Genomic DNA, 10,314 nt, shown 5'->3' with positions numbered 1-10,314 from the left:
TCCCACAGACGTCATAGCATAACACAGAACGACACATTGGCTGCTGGAGCCTCTTACTAAACTGACATACCACACCCACGACTCTGTCTGCAAAGTCTCTAACATCATACAGAATCCATAATGTATATGTTATGTCAAACTTTGACTCGGCAGTCCTCCAGGAGCAATTGGAGTTCGCCAGCAGTGAAATAGCTTTTATAATGTCTCCATCTCGTCTGGGAGTACCTGCGCGGCATGAAACGCAGCCCCCGAAGAACAGGGGGTCAGTACGGATATGTACTGAGTATGTAAGGCATAAGTACAGAAAACGAAACCATGACTGATATAGACGGAACAACATACAAAAACTTATTCAGAAATATCAAACGCTTATCATTTTTCTTTTCCAGACACGAATCATACTTACTCATCTCGTATACTAGACAGATTACAGAACGTACAAATTGCTTGGATGACATCACATAGCAGACGGAATACAGAATGTACGGAAGGTCAGAATACTTACTTTCCCACATAAGTCATGCATATCAGAATCGGATATCGTATCACATACGCGGCAACCCCGGGGACAAATAACACGCCGGGACAAGTACCATATCATACAGACGATAACCTCGGGGACAAATAATACTCCGAGGAACAGTCACATCATATCATATGCATGGTGGCCTCGGGGACAGATAACACGCCGAGGAACTGATGGACAGTGCCAATGAATGCGCACGATAACATAGGCACATGGCTGCCACTCCTGCCTTTGGCGCCACAACACATCAATCTTCCAGAAGTTTTTCTCCGATCTCCGTCACACATCACAACATAACCACGGTACCCGGGGTGGACAGATAACACAGCACCCCGAGCCCGGACACATCATACTTCGTAACATAACCTCGGTAACCGGGGACGGACATATAACACAGTACCCCGGAACCGGACACATCATACTTCGGAATTCATATATGGAACCCGGCCCCCAACAGAGGACCCGGCGAACCATCCGCACGATACATACCGGCCCGGGACTCGGCGAAAGAAGTCATAACATATGCACGAGCAGAGTCGTGAAGAATCAAATGCGCATAACTCAAGCTCAATAAGTTAATCAAACGCATTCTCAGAATGTCCATACAGATCACTTATTACAGATTACTTATAGATTATTCAAACATATTCTCGGAATATCCATAACAGATTTCTTATTACAGAATACTTTATGTCAAATTACTTTTAACAGAATATTTCTATCAAAGTACTTATCGCTTTTACTCAATCAGAGTACATGTTCCCAATTGCTTGCATCGGATTACCCATAACCGACTACTTATGTCCGAATACATATATCAAAAGGGTTATGACGGAATGCTTATAGACATGTGGGTGTCCAGAACGAGTTTCGGGTCAATCGGAGTTAGTATACAAAAGTTACGAGCGTTCGAAGTACAGAACGCTCTATAATCATTTCGGAAGCTTTTCTTGGAAAACCAAAGCCGTAATTAGGTTAACTACCTTTTAGACATGATAATGGATCAAACCAAATAGAACTCTTGGAATCATACGTACGTCGGAACACTTAAATCAGAATAAATATATCAAAAGAGTTATGCCAGGATACTTAATTCCACATATTTATATCGGAATGTTCAGATCAGAGTACCTACTTGTATCGGAATTTCTCATATCGGAACACTTATGCCAAATACTTACGTCAGAACATTTGTGTTGGCATGATTAGCCCAGAAGGTTTACATCAAAATACTTAGATCACGATTCGCCTATCAGGCTCATTTGACACTTAAGTTAGGGAAAACATACAGATCACAGACAGACTCAGAATTACAGAATGGAGTAACCTCAAGATACATATCATATCATATCCTACATGGCTCTAGGGCATGCCAAAAGAAAGAAAGGTAAGCCTCACATACCTGAGTGACGACCAACTAGTTGCGCTTACGCATCCAACTTGTTTGCTTACATGCAAGAGAGTTTATCCATCTTGTCAATCTACGTCCAAAAGGATTCATTCATTCGTTAGACTCGTTGTCACATACTTGTCTTAACCTTTCAAACACGTTTACTTATGTTCTGCCGGAATTTCGGCAGCATCTCCCCTGTAAATCTACCAATCCCGAGAATAAGGCTCGGCCCCAAATCAACAACAACCATCCGGGAATTTAACCCGGCCAAACTAACAAAGATACTAACAACACCAATAAGAGGTTCAAAACACATTTTTAACATTAGTGACTCTTTGCTATACAATTTGGCAATATTCCGTTTTTGCTCAAATCAACTGCATATGATCGAACTAACATCAATATTCGCACACTCAAGTGCTAATCCAAAACACTTAAACAAGATTCAAAAACACTTCGGACAACCCACAAAATGTTCAAACAATTCAAACAACGCACCATAGAATCCAAAATCTTCCAACTTCCATAGGAACCATCACAACACATTTCTTTCTCCAAAATTTCACAATCTATACCAACAAACCATACTTTTACCACATTATTATCAAAATTACAAGAACTATATTTGGCTCACATTAGTTTCCACAACAAACCATAAACTACTATAATCTCAACTTTGAATCATTAAACTTCTTTTTGCGTTATAAAATCCACAACGACACAACTAATATACTAAAATTAATTCCTCCCTTCTCCAATAGACAACACCATACGGCCACATCAACTACATACACACCCACACGGTCTCAATAACCACATGCTTATTTTCATGCAACTTTCATTTATTTTTATGCATTACAACCACAAGTAACACATTACATGGAATTAATCCAATCTTTCCATATTACAACACACACACACGGCTAGCCACACTACACACACATGTTTCATGAATTAAATCCATTTCCACACACTTCAACATACCCAAATCACCCATAACATAAGTAAAAGAGAATTGAACCATACCTTTCCATTCATCTTCCTCCATCTCTTGGCTAAGCCATATTTTTGCAAGAATAAATACCCTACTTGCTTCAACAACTCCACCATGTTAAAAAGCATCTTCCATATAGCAAGAAAACTAGAAGAACATAATCCTCCATGATCAAATTGGAGGGGCTGGTTTCGGCCAGCCCCCTTAGCCGAACCCTCACCTTATTTTTTTTTTTTTGTGTTTTATTTTTCTATTCTTGGTCTTGAATTGGAAAGATGATCACATATATATATCCACATAATTCAATCATGTGAGGGGCACATGCCCCTTTCTAGAAATTTCTTATATTTTCTTGAAACTTTTCCTTCAATTAAAAGATGAATCAAGTCTTGTCTTGCACACTTTGACCCTTATGTTCTCCAACAAATGGCCAATATGACCCTTTGAACTTTCATGAATTTTTTTGTGAAATTCCCGTTTCGTCCCTCGACTTTTCTCAATATGACCATTTTACCCCTAACCTTCCACATTATTTCCATTGATCATTTTGCAATTTCTCTTCTTGCCCTTAGCCTCTCACAATATTTTCATACTAATAATGGTCATAAATGATATTCTTAACGACTTGCGCATTAATGTAGTTTTTGAAAATGGTTTCATCCTTAACTTCCCACGACGACTTTGAAATATCCAAACGTTTAAAATACGGGCTATAACAGCTCAGTACAATATTCGTACTGACGTCTGTTTTCTTTGGACGCTGTGTTCATGCCCACAGGTAGACAGGGAGGAGAGCTCGACCCAGACCAGCAGTAGTGGTCAGCCGATCGAAAGCATTCCTTTGTTTGGAGGTGCTTATGACGATTCTTCTGTGCATATTCATGTATATGTATTTTTGGGCATGGCGGGGTTTTGTCCCGTCCTTATGTTTAGTACTCCAGTAAAGGCTCGTAGATGCGCAGTCTGGGTTAGATGGTCTCACGAGATGCTATTATATGTATATATTATTTTGATGGTCGAGAGGCAAATGTATTTAAAAAAGTATTTATGTTTCCATATAAAACATGATTTTCCTACAATTTGAGTATAAAGCTGATAACAGACCATTAAGTAGTATCACGAGTGGTGCTCGGTGGCTAGCCCCGAGTACCCATCATGGCCCCTAGCTGGGTCATGACAAAAGTGGTATCAGAGCGGTTCAGTCCTAGGAGGTGTCTATGAGCCGTGTCTAGTAGAGTCTGGTTTATGGTGTGTTGCGCGCCACATCAATAAACTAGAGGCTACAGGGCATTTAGGAAAAATGACCATTCTTCTTCCTATGAGATCGTGCGATAGAGCCATGTATAAGATTTTATCCTCCCTAATAGTGTGTTGTGATTTCAGAATGCCGCCAAAGGGGAAGGCTACAGCCGCCCAGAAGGGAAAAACTACGGCAAAGAGGCGGGTAGAAAGGGAGCCTCCGATGAACATAGAAGAAGGCGAATCACACAATGAGGTCGTGTCTAATACCTCTTCTACCCCGCCGAATGTGGAAGATCAAGGAGGAGCTCCAGCTCCAATCCCTCCTCCAGTTGCTTCGGGCCAACAAATGACCGAGGCCATTCATTTATTGACGCAATTGGTTGCCGCCCAGGCACAACGACAAAGTGTGAGTTCGAGTGATCGGGCAGCAAGTACCAAAGCCCGTGATTTTATGAGCCTAAATCCTCCGGAGTTTTTTGGGTCAAAGCCAGATGAAGACCCACAAGGTTTCATAGATGAGGTACTGAGGACATTGAAGATTGTACATGCCTCCGAAACTGAATCCGTGGAGTTGGCATCTTATAGAATCCGAGATGTGGCTGTTTTATGGTATAACAACTGGGTAATGTCACGAGGAGAGAATGCTCCTCCTCCGGTTTGGCAAGAATTCGTGGATGCATTTATTCGTCACTATTTGCCACCCGAGGTCCGCCGAGCCAGAGCGGATAGGTTTCTAAATCTGAGGCAAGGAAACATAAGTGCCCGGGAGTATAGCATGCAATTTAATTCTTTGGCTAGATATGCCCCGGCTATCGTGGCCGACATGGGAGATCGGGTACATAGATTTGTGAGTGGCCTAGGGCCACATTTATTCAGAGACTGTTTGACGGCGTCCTTGCAAGATGGGATGGATATTTCCCGAATACTGGCCCATGCTCAGAATTTAGAGGGGCGACAACAACCACCAAGAAGTGACCACGATAACGAAAGAAGGCAAGGAAAGAGGGATAGATCTATGGGAGAAGGCAGTGGTTATAGAAGGGGATCAAGGCAGACATATTCTGGTTACTCAGGCCAGTTAGTGACCAGTGCACCTCCTCGATTTACAGGTAGGAGATTTGATCGCTCCTTCTGCTTAGGACAGAGCCAGAGTTCGAGGGCCCCAGATTCCCAAATCAGGGAAGATTATAGCCAGAGGAGACCCCCAGTACCATGATGTAGCCAGTGCGGTAGATTGCATTCCGGACAGTGTCGCCAAGGTTCGGACGCTTGTTATATTTGCGGCCAAGTTGGGCACATGATGAGAGATTGCCCGTCGATGAGTGGCAGAGTTGGAGTTCAGCCTACAGGTTCAGCGGCTGGTTCTTCCTTGGTGCGCTCGGTAGGGCAGACTCCTCGGATATCAGCAGGCCGAGGTAGAGGCAGAGGGGCAGCATCTACTTCAGGTGCCACTTAGCCCCGTGTATATGCTTTAGCCGGACGGCAGGATCTTGAGTCCTCCCCGGATGTGGTTACAGGTACATTGTCTACATTCTCCCGTGATGTATACGCACTATTAGATTCGGGTTCTACTTTTTCTTATATTACCCCATATGTTGCTGGTTGTATTGGGGTGAAACCTGAGCTAATTAAACCTTTTGAGGTACTCACTCCGGTTGGTGATCCCGTGATAGCAAGGCAAGTGTACAAAAATTGTGTCATTGTGATATGTGATCGTTAGACCAGAGCTGATTTGAATAAGCTGAAAATGATAGATTTCGATGTAATCATGGGTATGGATTGGTTTTCCTCGCATTATGCAAATGTTGATTGCTGCACAAAAGTGGTTCGATTCCAATTCCTGGGAGAGCCCGTGCTTGAATGGAAGGGTAATGCAGCATCTCCAAAGGGTAGGTTTATTTCCTACCTTAAGGCAAGGAAGATGATAGCCAAGGGTTACATTTATCATTTAGTTTGGGTTCATGACACCGAGTCAAAGCCGCCAACTTTCCAATCAGTTCCGGTCGTGAATGAATTCCCAGATGTGTTTCCAGACGAACTTCCAGGACGTTCTCCAGAAAGGGAGATTGACTTCGCTATTGATGTGTTGCCGGACACCAAGCCTATTTTTATTCCTCCTTATCGAATGGCTCCGGCAGAATTAAAAGAGCTAAAGGCGCAGTTGAAAGACTTGCTTGAAAAGGGGTTTATTAGACCCAGTTCATCACCGTGGGGAGCACCGGTCTTGTTTGTAAGAAAGAAAGACGGATCTCTACGAATGTGTATCGACTATAGGCAATTGAATAAAGTGACGATAAAGAACAGATATCCTCTTCCGAGGATTGTTGATTTATTTGATTAGCTACAGGGTGCCAAATGGTTTTCAAAAATATATTTGAGATCGGGTTACCATCAGGTGAGAGTTAGAGAAGCGAATATTCCCAAGACGGCCTTCAGAACGAGATACGGTCACTATGAATTCCGAGTGATGTCGTTTTGGTTGACTAATGCTCCGGCCGTGTTTATGAATTTGATGAACAACGTATTCAGGCCTCTCTTGGATTTATTCGTGATAGTATTTATTGATGATATTCTGGTGTATTCTCGCATGGAATCAGAACATGCAGATCATTTGCGAATTGTTCTTGGCATTCTTCGAGCCCGGGAATTATATGCGAAATTTTCAAAGTGTGAGTTTTTGCTGAATTCTGTAACATTTCTGGGCCATGTCATTTCAAATGATGGTATTCGAGTCGACACTCAGAAAATTGAAGCTGTGAAGACTTGGCCAAGGCCTACAACGCCTACAGAAGTTCGTAGTTTTCTAGGTTTGGCAGGATACTATAGAAGATTCGTAGAGGGCCTTTCATCTATTTCAGCCCCATTGACGAAGCTAACCCAGAAGTTAGCCAAATTTCAATGGAATGATGCTTGTGAGCGCAGCTTCCAAGAGTTGAAAGACAGATTGACCTCAGCTCCGATCTTAACACTTCCAGAAGGGCCAGATGGCTATGTTGTATATTGTGACGCTTCCGGTGTTGGACTAGGGTGCGTATTGATGCAGCATGGTAAAGTTATTGCATCTGCTTCGAGACAATTACGGAAACATGAAAGGAATTATCCGACTCACGATCTCTAATTGGCTGCAGTTATTCATGCCTTAAAAATATGGAGGCATTATTTGTATGGTGTGCATGTTTATATCTATACGGATCACAAAAGCCTTCAGTACATTTTCAAGCAGAAGGAGTTGAACCTGCGGCAGAGGCGGTGGTTAGAATTATTGAAGGATTATGATGTGGACATTTTGTATCACCCCGGAAAAGCGAATGTAGTAGCCGATGCGCTTAGCCGCCGATCAATGGGCAGTTTATGTGAAGTCCCCCCCAGAAAAGAAAGATATGGTTCATGAGCTCCGCCAATTAGCTAATCTTGGAGTGCGGGTGATTGATTCGGGTAATGCAGGGATTGGCATCAATGACCCCACAACTTCGTCCTTGGACGTAGAAGTGAAGGAACGGCAATATGAAGATCCTCAATTGCGTCACTACCTAGACACATCTCATGGAAAATAAAAATCTCCATTTGAAGCTCCTATAGACGGAATTCTCAGGTACCAAGGCAGATTATGTGTGCCGAATGTAGCAGAATTGCGCCAACGAATTCTTGAAGAAGCACATTGTTCTCGGTATTCTATTCATCCAGGTGCAACTAAAATGTATCATGATCTCAAGATGATGTATTGGTGGGATGGCATGAAGAGAGACATAGCCGAGTTTGTATCGCAGTGTCCGAATTGCCAACAAGTAAAAGTTGAACATCAGAAGCCAGGAGGCTTATTGCAAGCAACAGAAATCCCTACTTGGAAATGGGAAGTGATTAACATGGATTTTATTGTGGGATTACCTCATTCCCGCGGCAAGTATGATTCCATATGGGTGATCGTGGACAGGTTAACGAAAGCAGCCCATTTTCTCCCAGTTAAGACTACATACTCAGCTGAAGATTACGCGAGGTTATATCTCAAAGAAATTGTGCGACTTCATGGTATTCCATTATCCATTATCACAGATAGGGGAGCACAATTTACAGCCAGGTTTTGGAAGTCCTTCCAAGAAAGTCTAGGCACTCAAGTGAAGCTTAGCACGGCATTTCATCTGCAGACTGACGGACAGGCCGAGCATACTATTCAGACCTTGGAAGATATGCTACGAGCGTGTATGCTAGATTTCGGTGGAAGTTGGGATGATCATTTACCGTTAATCGAATTTGCGTATAATAACAGCTATCATTCCAGTATTCAAATGGCTCTGTATGAAGCTTTATATGGAAGGAAATGTAGATCCCCAATCGGGTGGTTTGAAATAGGAGAAGCACAACTAGCAGGCCTTGAATTAATTCAACAAGCGGTGGAAAAAGTTAAGGTGATCCAAGATCGATTGTTAACAGCCCAAAGTCGTTAAAAGTCTTATGCGGACAATCGCCGACGAGACTTGGAGTTTCAAGTTGGTGATTGGGTATTTTTGAAAGTATCGCCAATGAAAGGGGTGATGAGATTTGGTAAGAAAGGGAAGCTAAGCCCTAGATACATTGGACCCTACAGAATTATCCGCAAGGTGGGTCAAGTAGCCTATGAATTGGATTTGCCTTCGGAGCTTGAATCAGTCCATCCAGTTTTCCACGTTTCGATGCTCCGCAAGTGTATTGGAGATTACACAAAGATTGTTCCGATAGATGATGTGCAAGTAACAGAAAAGCTAACCTATAAAGAAGTGCCTATTGTTATCCTCGACAAAGAGGTGGTTTCAGTTAAAGTCTTATGGCGAAACGATAACCGGGAAGAAATGACTTGGGAAGCGGAAGAGAGTATAAGGTCTAAGTATCCACAATTATTTCGACCCCTAGGAGAGATTCAAGAGGAAACGCCAGCGATATAAGGTATGTATGTTTATTTTCAGGTTTTTGGTCGTGTGTGGCCATAGATATGTCGAGGTTGTGATGTAGCCCTGTGAGGCGATGATATTATGGGTTGTTGTGACAGATTGATGGTGCCAAATTACAAAGGAAACTCTGGCGAAATTTTTCTAGAATCCCCGATGACTTAAAATTCGAGGACGAATGTTCCAAAAGGGGGGGAGAATGTTACACCTCGAAAATTTCTCCGTGAACGTACAACGAGTAGACCAATGAAGTGTATGAGTGTGTGATGTTTTACTAAGTAGGGAATAACTATTTATGAATTTTGGAAATGAGAAAGTTACAGATCTGCACTTCGACCCAGTTGGTTGTAAAATAGAATACGGCCCGTAAAGTTGTTTACTGACCGTAAACTGCCATCGTCCTTCAACATTCAAAAAACTTCAACTTTCTGCCAAATGACGAAATGGTTAAATACGACTCAGAATACGGACCGTAAAGTGAAATACGGCCCGTAAACTGTGATCGTAAACCACCATGACTCCAGCAAACCTTTTTGTTTCTGATATGCTTAAATACAGTCGTGAAGGACGAACCGTTAACCAGAATACGGCCCGTAAACTGGGTTTACGACCACTGTGCATCTCGACTATTGTTCATAAAAATCAGATTTTTGTGATTAATATAAGGGACCCTTTTTCATTCATTTTCATTTCATTTCTCATCTACACAACACAAGAGAACTCTAGAACATTCCAAACATTTCATCCTCAAGAATTTAAGGGAAATTAGTGGTCCACTACATGAAATCCATGGAACCAAGGGTGTGAAGCTCATCAGAGTTCATCTACACCAAGAAATTGCAAAGGAAGTGAAATAGGGTTTTTGGCATAAAAGAGTGTTGTTGCTCAAGGCTTGTTCCAACACTACCCAAGGTAAGTTTGATGACCTTCTCATGATGATTGAAGCATTAATACATTGAAACACTTGGATTATAGAAGAGTGTAGTAAAATGGGTCATAAAATGTGAATAGTGCCATAGTTGAATGATAGCTGGATTGCATTATGAATGTTGATGAGTTGGGAGTATAAACATGTTATAAATGACGTGTAGACCATGAAATAGGTGTGATGTATGAGAAAATGTGATGATGATCTAAAACCCATAAATGTGGAGAAATTGGAGAAAAATGGTGGAATGTGGTAAACGTAGATAAATGATGATTGTTGAATACAATATTGTGAACGTTGTTGTGAGCGTTT

The sequence above is a fragment of the Lycium barbarum genome, chromosome 7, assembly GCF_019175385.1.
Source record: "Lycium barbarum isolate Lr01 chromosome 7, ASM1917538v2, whole genome shotgun sequence".
NCBI classification, from domain to species: domain Eukaryota; kingdom Viridiplantae; phylum Streptophyta; class Magnoliopsida; order Solanales; family Solanaceae; genus Lycium; species Lycium barbarum.
This window is presented reverse-complemented; position numbering follows the sequence as displayed.